This window comes from Papaver somniferum, chromosome 7 (assembly GCF_003573695.1).
Source record: "Papaver somniferum cultivar HN1 chromosome 7, ASM357369v1, whole genome shotgun sequence".
Classification (NCBI taxonomy): domain Eukaryota; kingdom Viridiplantae; phylum Streptophyta; class Magnoliopsida; order Ranunculales; family Papaveraceae; genus Papaver; species Papaver somniferum.
The window spans coordinates 35135742-35148094 of record NC_039364.1 but is presented as its reverse complement, the minus strand read 5'-3'; the positions used below and the strand labels follow the sequence as shown (position 1 = coordinate 35148094).

The following is a 12353-nucleotide window of genomic DNA, read 5'->3' as shown; positions in this document are numbered from 1 at the left end:
TTGTTTGTGAGCTGGTGTTCGCAACTGGATATGATTCCATTTCATTTTGCCTTTCCTCTAGAGCAATGTATTCTTCTTGAAGTTCTCGCAATTCAGTCATTGTGATCGTATTCTTGACTCTGAAAATTTGGACATACAATAGGTTTGTTGCAAACATAGCATTGATAAATGATAATATAAGATATCTCTCATCTACACGGCCATCCATTTCGCTACACATAGTTCTGCATCTTTTAGTCAGGTGTTTCAAACTTTCGCCAATCCTTTGTTTTAATCCAAACACATCTTCTACACCAGGTCGCGAGGAATTATTACTTATATATGCCCCCAAGAATGTAGTCTGCAAATGATTGAAGGAGGTTATTGTGTTCTTTGGTAGACCTTCAAACCATTTTAACGCTTCTCCTGTTAAGCTGGATGCGAAATATTTGCACAATACGGCATCATGATTTTCCCATTGTAACATGCACCTCACATAAGCTTTAATGTGTTGAATTGCACAAGTTGTTCCATCAAAAATGCTGGTTAATGCGGGAAAATTGCATGTCAGTGGTATTCCTCCTAATTGTACTTCCCTTGTAAATGGAGTTTTCGCAGCTTCTTCTATTGCTTCATCCAATTGTCTTCTACCTACTTCTCCTCTATTATTTAGCATTACTCTCATTTCTTCTAATTCTTTCAAGATTTGTTTATTTACACCCGAATCTTGATCCATTGGTCTCTTTAATTTCGCCTCTCTTCTTCTGCGTTCATGTCTATCTGCTCTCTCGAAATTTTGCATTTCTTCTTCATTATCCTCATATCGTCTTCTTCTGCGATTCTCTTCCTCATCTCTATCTTGAATTCGCATATGATGATGCCTTTCATTTTCCCCTCCATGATTTTGTTCATTTCTTATCAATTCAATTCGCTGTCTTTTAGCCATTCTCCTTACTCTATCATACTCCTCATTGAGATTACCGTTATTCCGGCTTTGTGTATGCCTTCTTTCTCGATTGTCATGATTGTTCTGGAGAATTGTCTTCTGAAGCTCTTGTTCTTCCATTTCCGCTCTCAATCTTTCACGTTCGCAGATTAAACGTGCTTGTTCAACATAATGTCTTTCAATTTCTTCTTCAATTGTCTGTTGATTTCTTTGAGTTTCTCTCACATGTAACATTCTTCTTCCCTGATGTTGTTCGTTCTCTTGATTTCCACCATTTTTCCCATCATCAAAAGTTTCATTTTTTGGAACATAACGATCATCAGCTCTTTCTCTATTTTCGCGATATTCTTCATTAGGATTTGATATTTCTTCTTGAATATTGTTTTCAACATTGATTGTGGGTGAGTTTCACCTCATTTCTCTTCTAGTCGATCTTGAATATGATTTTGTAATACTTCTCGATCTTCTATTCTGTAGTCTTATATTCTCCATCCTTAATTCGTGATTTTGCCTTGTTAAATTTGCACGTTCTTCTGCCTCGGCTCTTCTTTCTTCATGTATTCTTCGTCTCATCGTTTCTAATGCTCCGATTTCCTCATCTCCATGAATTATTCCTTCATCTGCTTCTTGATTTCTCTCTTCCCGTCTATAATTTCTGTTTTGTTTATCTTCTTCTACTTCTTCTGCCGAATTTGATTGCCAAGTGTGTATGCTCACTCTATCATAATCTGTATTCCTTCCTTGAACTAGTGTTTGTTGAATTGGTGGTTGAATTTGATTTTCTCTATTACTTCTCATTCTAGTAGATTCTCCCATTTCACTTCTTTCTCTTCCAGCAATTCTTTTGCTTCTTCTAACAGTAGTCGTTTGTTCGGATATATTTCTTCTTCTAGCCATTTCTTCAATGTTAACAATATTGCAAGAAATTATGGAAAATTCTTAATCAATCACTCTAAATTTTCACAAATCTCAATATCAATCTTCAGCTTTTTCTAGAATAATCTTCAACACCTCCATGTTTCTAGCGCCATTATGTAGCTGCAGGAAATCCCACACTACACCCCTCATATGATTTCATTATTAATCAACTCATTTTTAGGTTTACACTCTTAATTTTATTGATCAATCTTTGAATGTTCTTACAAGAAAAGATAAAGAAATCAAGAATGATCTCTGATCTAGACTTTCTCTCTCCTATTTACTTGTTTCTTACTCAAAAAAGATCTCTCTCTCTCTCTCTTTACAACTCGAACGACTATTTATAAGGAAATACATAGTGGATGACAGCTAATCTGTCCTTTATTTTCGGGTATGGTCTGTGACATTCTCGCAACCTTACAAATGTTAATTTCGCAAACTCTCTAATTTTCGCAGGACTATCATATATTTCTCGTGATCTTAACTGACGTCATTTATTTTATTATTTCTGAAATTGTTCTGCGACGCTGTTGTGCTGTGTCATTGATAATTTCGCTGAAACATTGTCATGCGAGATTCTGATCCTACAGTGTGGAAATGAGATAATTGGGGGTGGAGATATTCATAGAAGAAGAGAGTTGATAATTGTTGAGTTAATTAATTACGAGGGTAGTGGTTATTACAGTTAATTACAAAGTTCGTAGGGACCTTAGCTTAGGGTCAAGTCAGCAAAAAAGCAGATTAGCTAGGAGATGTCAAGGAAGCAAAAACCAGATTTTAGTGTGAAATTCATTCATATCTTGAGAGTTGAGACTTGAGATTGCCGTTAAGCTTTTTCATCAAAACAAAAATGAGGACAAAAACCATGCTCAAAACTAAGTTCTCTATGACCTCCATGAGTTTATTGCCCCTATTACCTAGAAGGTACTTCGATAATGCCCTCATTCTTCATTATTAGATTTCACATGGGAAAGATACCACATCAATCGAACCCATGACTAGCAGCAAGTCAGCCACAAAACAGTTATCTCCTAACACATATAACATGCTTTAATACTTATGAAAAAAAAATCAGAAGGGTCTAGGGACTAGGGAGAGGGGGTATTAGCAACTACTGGTTTAACATTAACAGCAAACAGTACTTGTAGAAATGACGAGCTTAATAAATCAACCAGAGGAGCAACCAAATTGCCGGATTCAGAACCTGAAGTGGTGCTCATGGTGGATAAGAGTGTTACACAACAAAAACATCTTGATCTAAATTTTTTGCCAACTGATCTCTGTATTTCGATGGGCAACAGTAACACTATTACTAATGATTTCTTTCCATGAGACTCTTTCTAATTCACTGCAGAAATTGAAGGATTACATCAGATTTTAATATTCATCATTAAGCCCTGAAAAAGCGGGGGTCTAACAACACCACCCAATATTTCGATTAGCAATCTGTATGGTCTAACTCCGAAATACTTTGCTAGAGAATCAACTAGACAGTCAGACTCAATCTAGATAAAAGTATCTCAAGGAGTTAATATCTCTCTCTTGATTTGATTTTTACTCAAGCTAAAAACAATAGCGAGTCTTTATCAAATACAAGGAATACTTGGACGGTACCAAAGACCAATATCCAAGGATCAATCAATATCAATCAACAACCAAAGGTTGGATTTCCAATTGATGATCACGAACGCACAACCTGTATTATTTCAATTATATAAAATATAATGCGAAAAAGAAATAACACAGACACCAGAAATTTTGTTAACGAGGAAACTGCAAATGCAGAAAAACCCCGGGACCAAGTCCAGATTGAATACACACTGTATTAAGCCGCTACAAATACTATCCTACTGCAAACTAACTTCGGACTGGACTATAGTTGAACCCCAATCAGTCTCCCACCGATCCAAGGTACAATTGTACTCCTATGTCTCTGATCCCAGCAGGATACTGCGCACTTGATTCCGTTAGCTGATCTCACCCACAACCAAGAGTTGCTGGAACCCAAAATCACATACTTGATAATAAACAGACCTGTCTCACACAGAAAAGTCTATAAGAGGATAAATCTGTCTCCCAAAGATAAACCCTAGGTTTTGTTCCGCCTTTAGATATAAAATCAAGGTAACAGGAACCAATTGATAATCCGGTCTTATATTCCCGAAGAACAACCTAGATTAATCAATCACCTCTCTACAATCCTTCCTGACTACACAAGCCGATTTTCGAGGAATCACAAACAGTGAGACGAAGATGTTTGTGACTTCTTTATCTTGCCTATCGGAGAACTCTCACGATCTCAAGCCAATCAATCGATTGTACTCGTACGATAGAAGATGCAAGATCAGATCACACAACTACGATAAAGTAGTATCGGTCTGGCTTCACAATCCCAATGAAGTCTTTAAGTCGTTAACCTGATTTTAGAAATAAGAAAATCAAAAGTTAATGGAGATCGACTCTAGCGGGCGCACTAGTAGCATACAGACGTGTGGGGATTAATTCTGCACAATGCTAGATGTCTCCTTTATATAGCCTTCAAGTCAGGGTTTTGCCTTAGTTACAAAGCAATCCTTATTCACCGTTAGATGAAAACTTGATTTAGATTCAAGCTAATATTTATCAACCGTTAGATCGAAAACTTAGCTTGTGATACACACTCGGGTAGACGTTTACTGGGTTAGTGAAAACCATGCCCAAACGTGTACGTGTATGTTGGTTCAACATAGTAACCCAAAGAGGTTAACCATATGAGCATTTCATATTAACCTTGTTCTTCTTCACCATAACTAGTTCAATTGACTCAAATGAACTAATTAAAGAGTTGTTCAATTGCTATGAGATCTTATGTAACTACACAAGACACAATTGAAACAAAGATGATTCGATTCGATTGAATCGGCTCATTTGCATAAAGCATTCCTTAGTAATTTAATGTTTCATGTTCAGAGCACATCTTTAGATCATAACCTCTTAAGTTCACAAACAAGTTCGCGGAATTAAGTTAATCGGTTGAGTTTTCCAAACTCAGCAGAAATTCTCGGGAAGAGAACTTCCGCTAGTTCGCGGACTGGGTTCGCGGACTTAACACACAAACGAGTTTTGGAAAATCCCAGCAGAAATTCTTTGTCGAGAACTTCCGACAGTTCACGGACTTGGCAAGCCAATTCCACAATCCTCCCGATTTCTCTTGATCAACAAAGTTCGAGAACTTCGGTTCAAGGAATACATGGTTATGTAATCTAGACTCTCATTTCAATCATTGAGACATTCTCAGAGGACGCTATGTAGCCGTTATTCACAGACCGATTCACCTCAGAGCAATTCTTAAAGTGATTAAAACTTTTCATGACTTTCGTCACTAGGTGAAGATAAACTTGATCAAAGCGAAACGCTTTACCAACACACGATTTCGAGATAAAAGATAAGCAATGAATGCTCAGATCGAAATGTCAAATGTGTATGATCTAGTCTATATATCATACGACTTTTGTCTCATAAGAAGTAGGAGATAAAAGAGATATTTTTTTGAGTGATAGATGAGTTCAAGTCTCCACATACCTTTTTGTTGATGAAGTTTCACGGTTCCTTGTATAGATCTTCGTCGTTGTATGATGAATCGCCATGAAGTCCGTGAGCTCAACTACACTTTTCTATCCTAGTCTGAGACTTAACTATGTAGGCTAGAAATCAAGACTTATAGTTTTGATCACTAACATTGACAAACATGCTTGAGATAGCAACGCATGCGAGGTTGACCGAGCTATGCTCTAACAAGCCCACTGATGATCAATATACCAATCTAAACATAACTACGCTTAAAACCCCTTAGAAATTAAAAGCAGAAACTCTAAAAAAAACTAGGAAGAAATTTTCATAAAAATCAAGAGAACCCACCTACCTTCCATTTCTGTTACTACTAGTACTAGTACTTCTCAGCCTGAACTCCAATAACATTATTTCTTTCGGTTTGATTTTGGGATAGTAAATCTTTGAAACGCTATTTTTCATCTCACGATTGGCTTCCTTATCATTCAGAAAATCGTTATTGACTATGTAACTATAGTGGTCATCCTTGTTTTCACAATCACCAATAACCTGATAGTTGTATCTTTTGACAAAAAAAGTATTATCCCCAAAAGCATCCAGGTTGAAAATCATCTCAATGGCATCTTCATGTTCTACAACTCTCCATTCAGATGCTTTGCCCATCAATTTTTCAGACGGATTGATGTAATATTTACCAGGGTTTCCAGCTTTCATAGCTGCAGAATCAAACACACCATCATTCAAAATTAATGTTTAGAAAATAATAATAATTAGAAAATAAGATATTTCATTGCACAGTCTTGAAAAAATGTATATACCTGACTTTCTGAAGATATGGATTTTTGAAGCCATTAGAGTGGTGGTGTTAGGGTACCAACCATAAACTCGTCATAAGCCCATGGGTAGAACTCAACTCGAAAACCGGTTGACTAGAAGAGGGAACCCATTGACTTATAAACTACCAATTAAGCCCCATCTAACCAATGTGGGACTAGGATCCCAACATTGCACCACGCTTCCAGACCCAACGTTCTCGTTGGCCACTCTATCGACATTGACCCGAAGGTAGCCATTTCTCTTATGGCGGCTTCACTCCCTTATCAGTATTCAATGCAGGTGACAACTACGCCCTTACATAGGTGCCCCAACACATTAATCTTGCCTATAGGTCACCCCTTCCGTGGAGCGGGCATGAGTCGTGGTGGTTGGCTCTGATACCAATTGTTAGGGTACCAACCCTAAACTCGTCATAAGCCCATGGGTAGAACTCAACTCAAAAACCGGTTGACTAGAAGAGGGAACCCATTGACTTATAAACTACCAATTAAGCCCCATCTAACCAATGTGGGACTAGGATCCCAACAGGTGGGTGGAGATTCAGAAACCCTAGCTTGAAACTTTGTTATTTTTTGTTGTGTGAAGGCCGAAAGAAATGAGAGAATGGGGCTGTGATATTTATGGAGCAAGAGAAGAGATATTTGTTGATTTATTAGTAATGATTATTCTGGAAATTTCTGAGGAATCCAAATTTGGCTCCTCTCTCTTTTAAAAACCTGTCATTAAAATGGCATATATTTGTTGCCCAAGAAGATATGATCTACGGTTAAGATAATAATTTAAGATTAAATTTAAAAATCTCATATTTTCAGATGGACTAGTATAACCTTTATTAATTATGGACATTAATAATTAACTCTTTTAAATGTGATCTCATTAGTAATCGGTCAATCATCATTAGTTATGGGCGTTATTTTAGATTTGAGATGAGATGATCGAGATTAACCAAAATATGAACACCGAAGTATAAGCTTCCTACAGTTTAGATCCGAGTTTTAAGGTAAATATTGAACGAAAAAATTAGTTTTTTCCCCCTTTTTTGGCTTATTCTCAATTTACTGTCCATCGTTGATCTATTGTTTTTTTGCACCCTGTTCACGATTCATTACGTTTTTGTTCGCTTGATTTATCTCGTTTGATAAAAATCATGTTGAGAATAGAAAAAAACGGGTCACACACAACTTTTCTTTTCAATCTGCAAAACTAAAGATGGCTCCTGACATGATAATGGCAGCACCTATTACTAACCAAAGTAGGAATCCAATTTCAGTAACTGGAATAGCTGCGGCTTGCTTTGTTAAGAACTTCAATTTTATTAAAGCATTCACAAGCACAATCTACTCAGTAGGATCAAGAAGGATAAAAAGCCAAGAGGTGGGGAAGAGATCAGAATAACATCCTTGAGACGTAATGGTAACTACAGCTTAGTCAGCAAGGATAAATATGAGGTTCCTTGATCCAGCAGCCTAGGATATAGAATAGATAAAGATATTCATACGTATATGATTCTTCTTTTTCAGTGTGTTTTTCTCTTTTCATTTCGTGGTCGGTACAATTGAAATTAGGGTATCGCCAACGACGATCACTAAGTTCATTTTTCGGTATCATATCAGTGTTTTTTCCTTGTCATCAGATTCAGTTCAAAAACTAAATCATGTGTTCCTCCTCTCTTCATTTCACTGATTGGTCTAGTTTTGTTTTGCATTCAAAATATATGTGTATTATCGTGAAAATGTTATCTTAGCTCAAACGGTAGACCGATTACTATAGATAATTGTTGTGTGCTTCAATATTACGGTGCCGGCTACAGACATATTTATTAGAAAACTTTATTTTTCATCTGATTTTAGGGTGAAAGAGTTTTTTATCATCCATTTTTCGAGTGAAAATTCGGATAATTACAATTTTCACGAAATATAAGGGAGTGAAAATTTTGATTATCACTAAATTGTGAAAACTAAAACTTTCAAATTTCAATGATATAGATTAAATACTAAAACGGGTTGTAACGGCCCTCGCCTGTTGCAAAGTGGGTGTTACATTTATTTTGTAACGGCTTTGTGGCCATTACGAGTTTCTGTTGTAACGGCCCCCGTAACAGGTGCAAGCCGTTACGAAGTTGCCACGTGGTAACAACTCAGCGCCATTACGATTTTTTTTGCAACAACGTTGTCGTAACGTTAGCCGTTACTACGTGGAAGGATGTAACATCTTACAGCCGTTACTACGCAGCAGGTTGTAACAGGTTACAGACGTTACGAACTTTTTTGTAATAGAAAAAATATTACTGCCAGTCAACCTTGACCTGGTCAAGGCTGACCGGTAGTAATTTTTCTGCCGGAAATAAGCCGGAAATCTAAATTCAATACATTCATAACCACAGCCAACAACAATTTCTTCAATCTATGCATAAGAACATTCATCCAATTCATAATCACATTCATCCAATTCATCTCAGGTTCATATAACAAAAAAACTGAAATTTATCTAAGTACCAAACTTTTTTTTTTTGTCAAGTATCAAATTTCTAAGGGAATAGATGGTGTCAACAACAACTTGTTGTATTCTTTCAACAACTACTTAACAGAATTCCTAAGTTTTGAGGAACACAACATCTGCTTAGAAACTTCAGAGAATTCCTAAGTTATGTGCGGCATAAAGCACATACAACAATTGTTTACAACTAAGAGCATATAAGAATAAAACAAGCACAGAACTCATATAACAGTCTCTGCCTTCTCTTGCTTAGTCTTTTGCTGTCTTTCGCTCTCGAATCTGAAACATTTCGCCTAACCTGCACCTAGAGGAAGTGAGTTGGTACCTGAGCCAATTCAAAAAAGAGAAACAAAGTTAGTCTGGTGCCAAGGATTAAAAATTGTATCATATTGAAAAGATCAATGAAAAAGAGTCTGCAAACACTATTTTAGCCAGACCAACAAGTTAACAGCATCAACAACAACAAAGTTCAAACACGCTCACTTGTACAAGCTGGTTGTTCACAACAACATCAAACACACTCACTTGTACAAGCTGGTTCTGGACCTTAGGAATTAGGGAATTATTCAGATGACAAAGGTTTTTTCTCAGAGTATATTTAACCAGGGTAGAGAATAGCTTTTTGACCTAAATATTATGTACAAGATTCTGATGGAGCATCAGTTTGAAGAAAATATGGATATCAGGTTAAACATGGAGGACACAAGGATATGCACAAACAAGAAAAGGTGAATAAGATGCAAGATTAGCTGAAGAGGTCATACCACAAGTGGAAGAAACAGTAAACATACAGAGCCACACATACTAAGTCGGAACTGATAGCTTCAACACCCTCTCTACAGCATATAAGAGATCCCCCTTCAGATGTTGAGAGTCTTGGACACTTGGATTGATATACTACACTAGAGAGAAAAGTTCTGAGTGAGACGAAATATCCCTATATATTCCATAGTACAAGTCTGAGAGGAAAGGTGTTAAAATTACCTTGTCCCTAGACTTGGAAAGCGCTCGCACATCGTAGTTTGTATGTGCATATGACACCAGCTTCAGCCACCCAACACTAGCAAAAAGCATTAGTGTTAAACCTGCACAAAAGCTAAATATCTCAAACCATGCTTTCTTACATACAACGGAAAAAAAATCAAAATAATTAAACAAAAAAAAATGTATATGGCGAATGTAAGGATAAAGTGAAAATAACCTTGTTATTACTTACTGGTTCTGAAACAAGCTTATTTTGAGCTAGCTTTTCAACCATATAAGCAGCAAACACAAATAAAAGTAGGATGAGACTGAAATTGAAAGAAACACAAAGCAAAACTATTTCATGTCAGGATATTCCACAAATATAGTTACTTCAGACTCAAGATTTCATTTCCATCTTCTATACAAGGAAGCCAGGGAATTTTGTAAGACTCAAAATGATGCACCATGCACTTTCAGTGATTGACTTCCTTGATGTTCCACAGTGAAAAGATGCATATTGACTTTAACAGGTAGCGCGTTCTGTAAACAAGAATTAGAATTGAAAAAGCTGAAGTAAGTTAGTATACGAATAAAAAAGGACCCACATGGAACCAGTTGGGTCTAAAATTAGAAAGAAAGCAACATTGGATAGCTAGCTTCAAATACCTCATGTGATGGGTGCCATTCTAGAAGGATCACATCTGTAGTTGATTATTTGATTACTTGCTAATTAGGAAATCTATCAAACATCTTTACATGATCTGATTCACCTGTATATGAGATGCAACCAGAAAATGTTATCGACACCAAACAAATCTTACACTAGCCAATTAACTATGAAAATAAAAGTACTACGAGAGAGACAGATAGTATTTACCCTCAATTGACCAATGATATACCGAATTTTCTATGGCAATGCCTAACATTGTTGCTGATATCCACTCCCAAAATACAATCTACAACATAAACGAAGATTGTACATAATTCAGATGGCAGATTCAAGGAAAAACTAGCAGTAAATGCATGTATCCAGATTGCAAAGACACAAAGAAATGATTACCTGTTCAGATATATGGAAAGACTTCATCCCTGCTTTCATCTGCACGTTGAACAATTTGGAAAAGAGAATGCAAGAATAATATAAGCAAGTCTCTGCAACAAGTTTTCCTGCAACTAGTTAGCCAGCAAGAAAACTCGAATGATGGTAACACCCTATCTTTTTCTGCACACAGTAAGCACAATATAAAAAATCAATAACAACAAAATAAATTAGCACAATACCATGAGATTGCATTGTTGTTGAAGCTTGGCTCTGGGACACCCTTTGAGATCAACATCTCTGCCATCTTCGATGTCCAGACTACATTAAGCATACACAACAAACTTAATACATCAGAAAAGATATTCATTATCAAAACAATACCCTCAAAATTCTTCTTTAAACTTGATACATACAAGATTCAACAAAACAAAACTAAAGAATCTAACACAATTAGGTTCTTAATAAATCAACTACGAATTTCCCAATTTCACTGTTACAACGAAATAATCAATAGTTGTTTTTCAACAAATACATTACCATTTCATTCACCTGAAAGTTACATCCATTTGGTGAAACCCCAACAAAACCCCCAAATCAAATCCTCATAATATCATCGACGGAGCGGCAGTTCAAGAAAGCAGATAGAGAGAAAGTTAGAGAATTGAAAATCAAAAACGAGTAACAATAAACCCTAAAATCGATTGAAATACTGAACCCCTAAAATTTGATTAACCAAACTGAAACCTCAAAATCGATAAAAAAACTGAAATCTTACAGATGATAAAAACTTACATAGATCTGCGAAATCGAAACCCTAAACTCGCTTAACAGATGATTGAAGATCATTTCTTCAAAGATCAGATGGTTAGATAAAAATTAGATAAAACCTAAAACTGATGATGATGAAACTGAAATCGAAAACCTAAATTTATGATGATGATGCTTAACAGATGATTGAAGAACTGAAATCTTCAGTTGAGAGTGAAGATAAGAAAAACCAGACGATTGAAAAACTTAGAAACCATAAAATCGAAAAACTTATAGAAGTGATCGATGAACATTTACATAGATCGATGATTAAAGAGATCTCTGTGAGATTTCAGTTATGATGTCATCGACTCATCTGTTGAAAGAAAGAGAAGAGAGGCAGGAGCAGAAGAGAAGAAAAGAGAAATGAAAATGAAAACTCCACCTTGATTTCACTAGGGTATATCCTCAAAATCACGCATGTGAATGGCACACGCATGGGAGGAATTATCCTCTGGTATAACTCATCGTGGGTGGAAACATAATGCCACGCATGTGAATGGCACACGCAAATTCTAAAGGTGTTACCATCCTGGTGTGACCAAGCGTGTGACTGGCACGCCTAAAAAAATTTCGTAAAGGCTTACCCTGATACGAATTTTAAAAACATTAGTAACGGATAGAACCTGTTACGAATATTTTGAACGGCCATTTGTAACGGGAAATTCCTAACGGCCCATAAGCCTTTACGAACTGCTGTTACGAATCCAGGAATTTGGTGTAGTGTCCGGCTGGTTTGCCGCTTCTCCATCAAAACAAAGAAATCCTTTAAAAGTAGAATGTTTCTGGAGTCTAATAAACTAAATTCAAGAC

At 36.4% G+C, this 12353-nt stretch overlaps 1 long non-coding RNA gene across 10 annotated transcripts; it reads right to left on the bottom strand.

Moving 5' to 3' along the window:
- Nucleotides 1–8706: 8706 nt before the first annotated feature.
- On the bottom strand, nt 8707–11891 carry LOC113296959. Of its 10 annotated transcripts, none has more exons than XR_003333225.1 (10): nt 11271–11891; nt 10973–11051; nt 10752–10843; nt 10569–10647; nt 10358–10461; nt 10156–10231; nt 9942–10017; nt 9710–9810; nt 9490–9622; nt 8707–9050 (listed from the first exon to the last, which is right to left on the bottom strand). It is a non-coding gene; the product is annotated as an uncharacterized LOC113296959 (long non-coding RNA). The 10 variants fall into 10 exon arrangements; XR_003333221.1 differs by having other exon boundaries at nt 9942–10231; nt 11271–11282; nt 11526–11891; XR_003333223.1 differs by having other exon boundaries at nt 9942–10231; nt 10752–10864.
- Nucleotides 11892–12353: the final 462 nt, after the last annotated feature.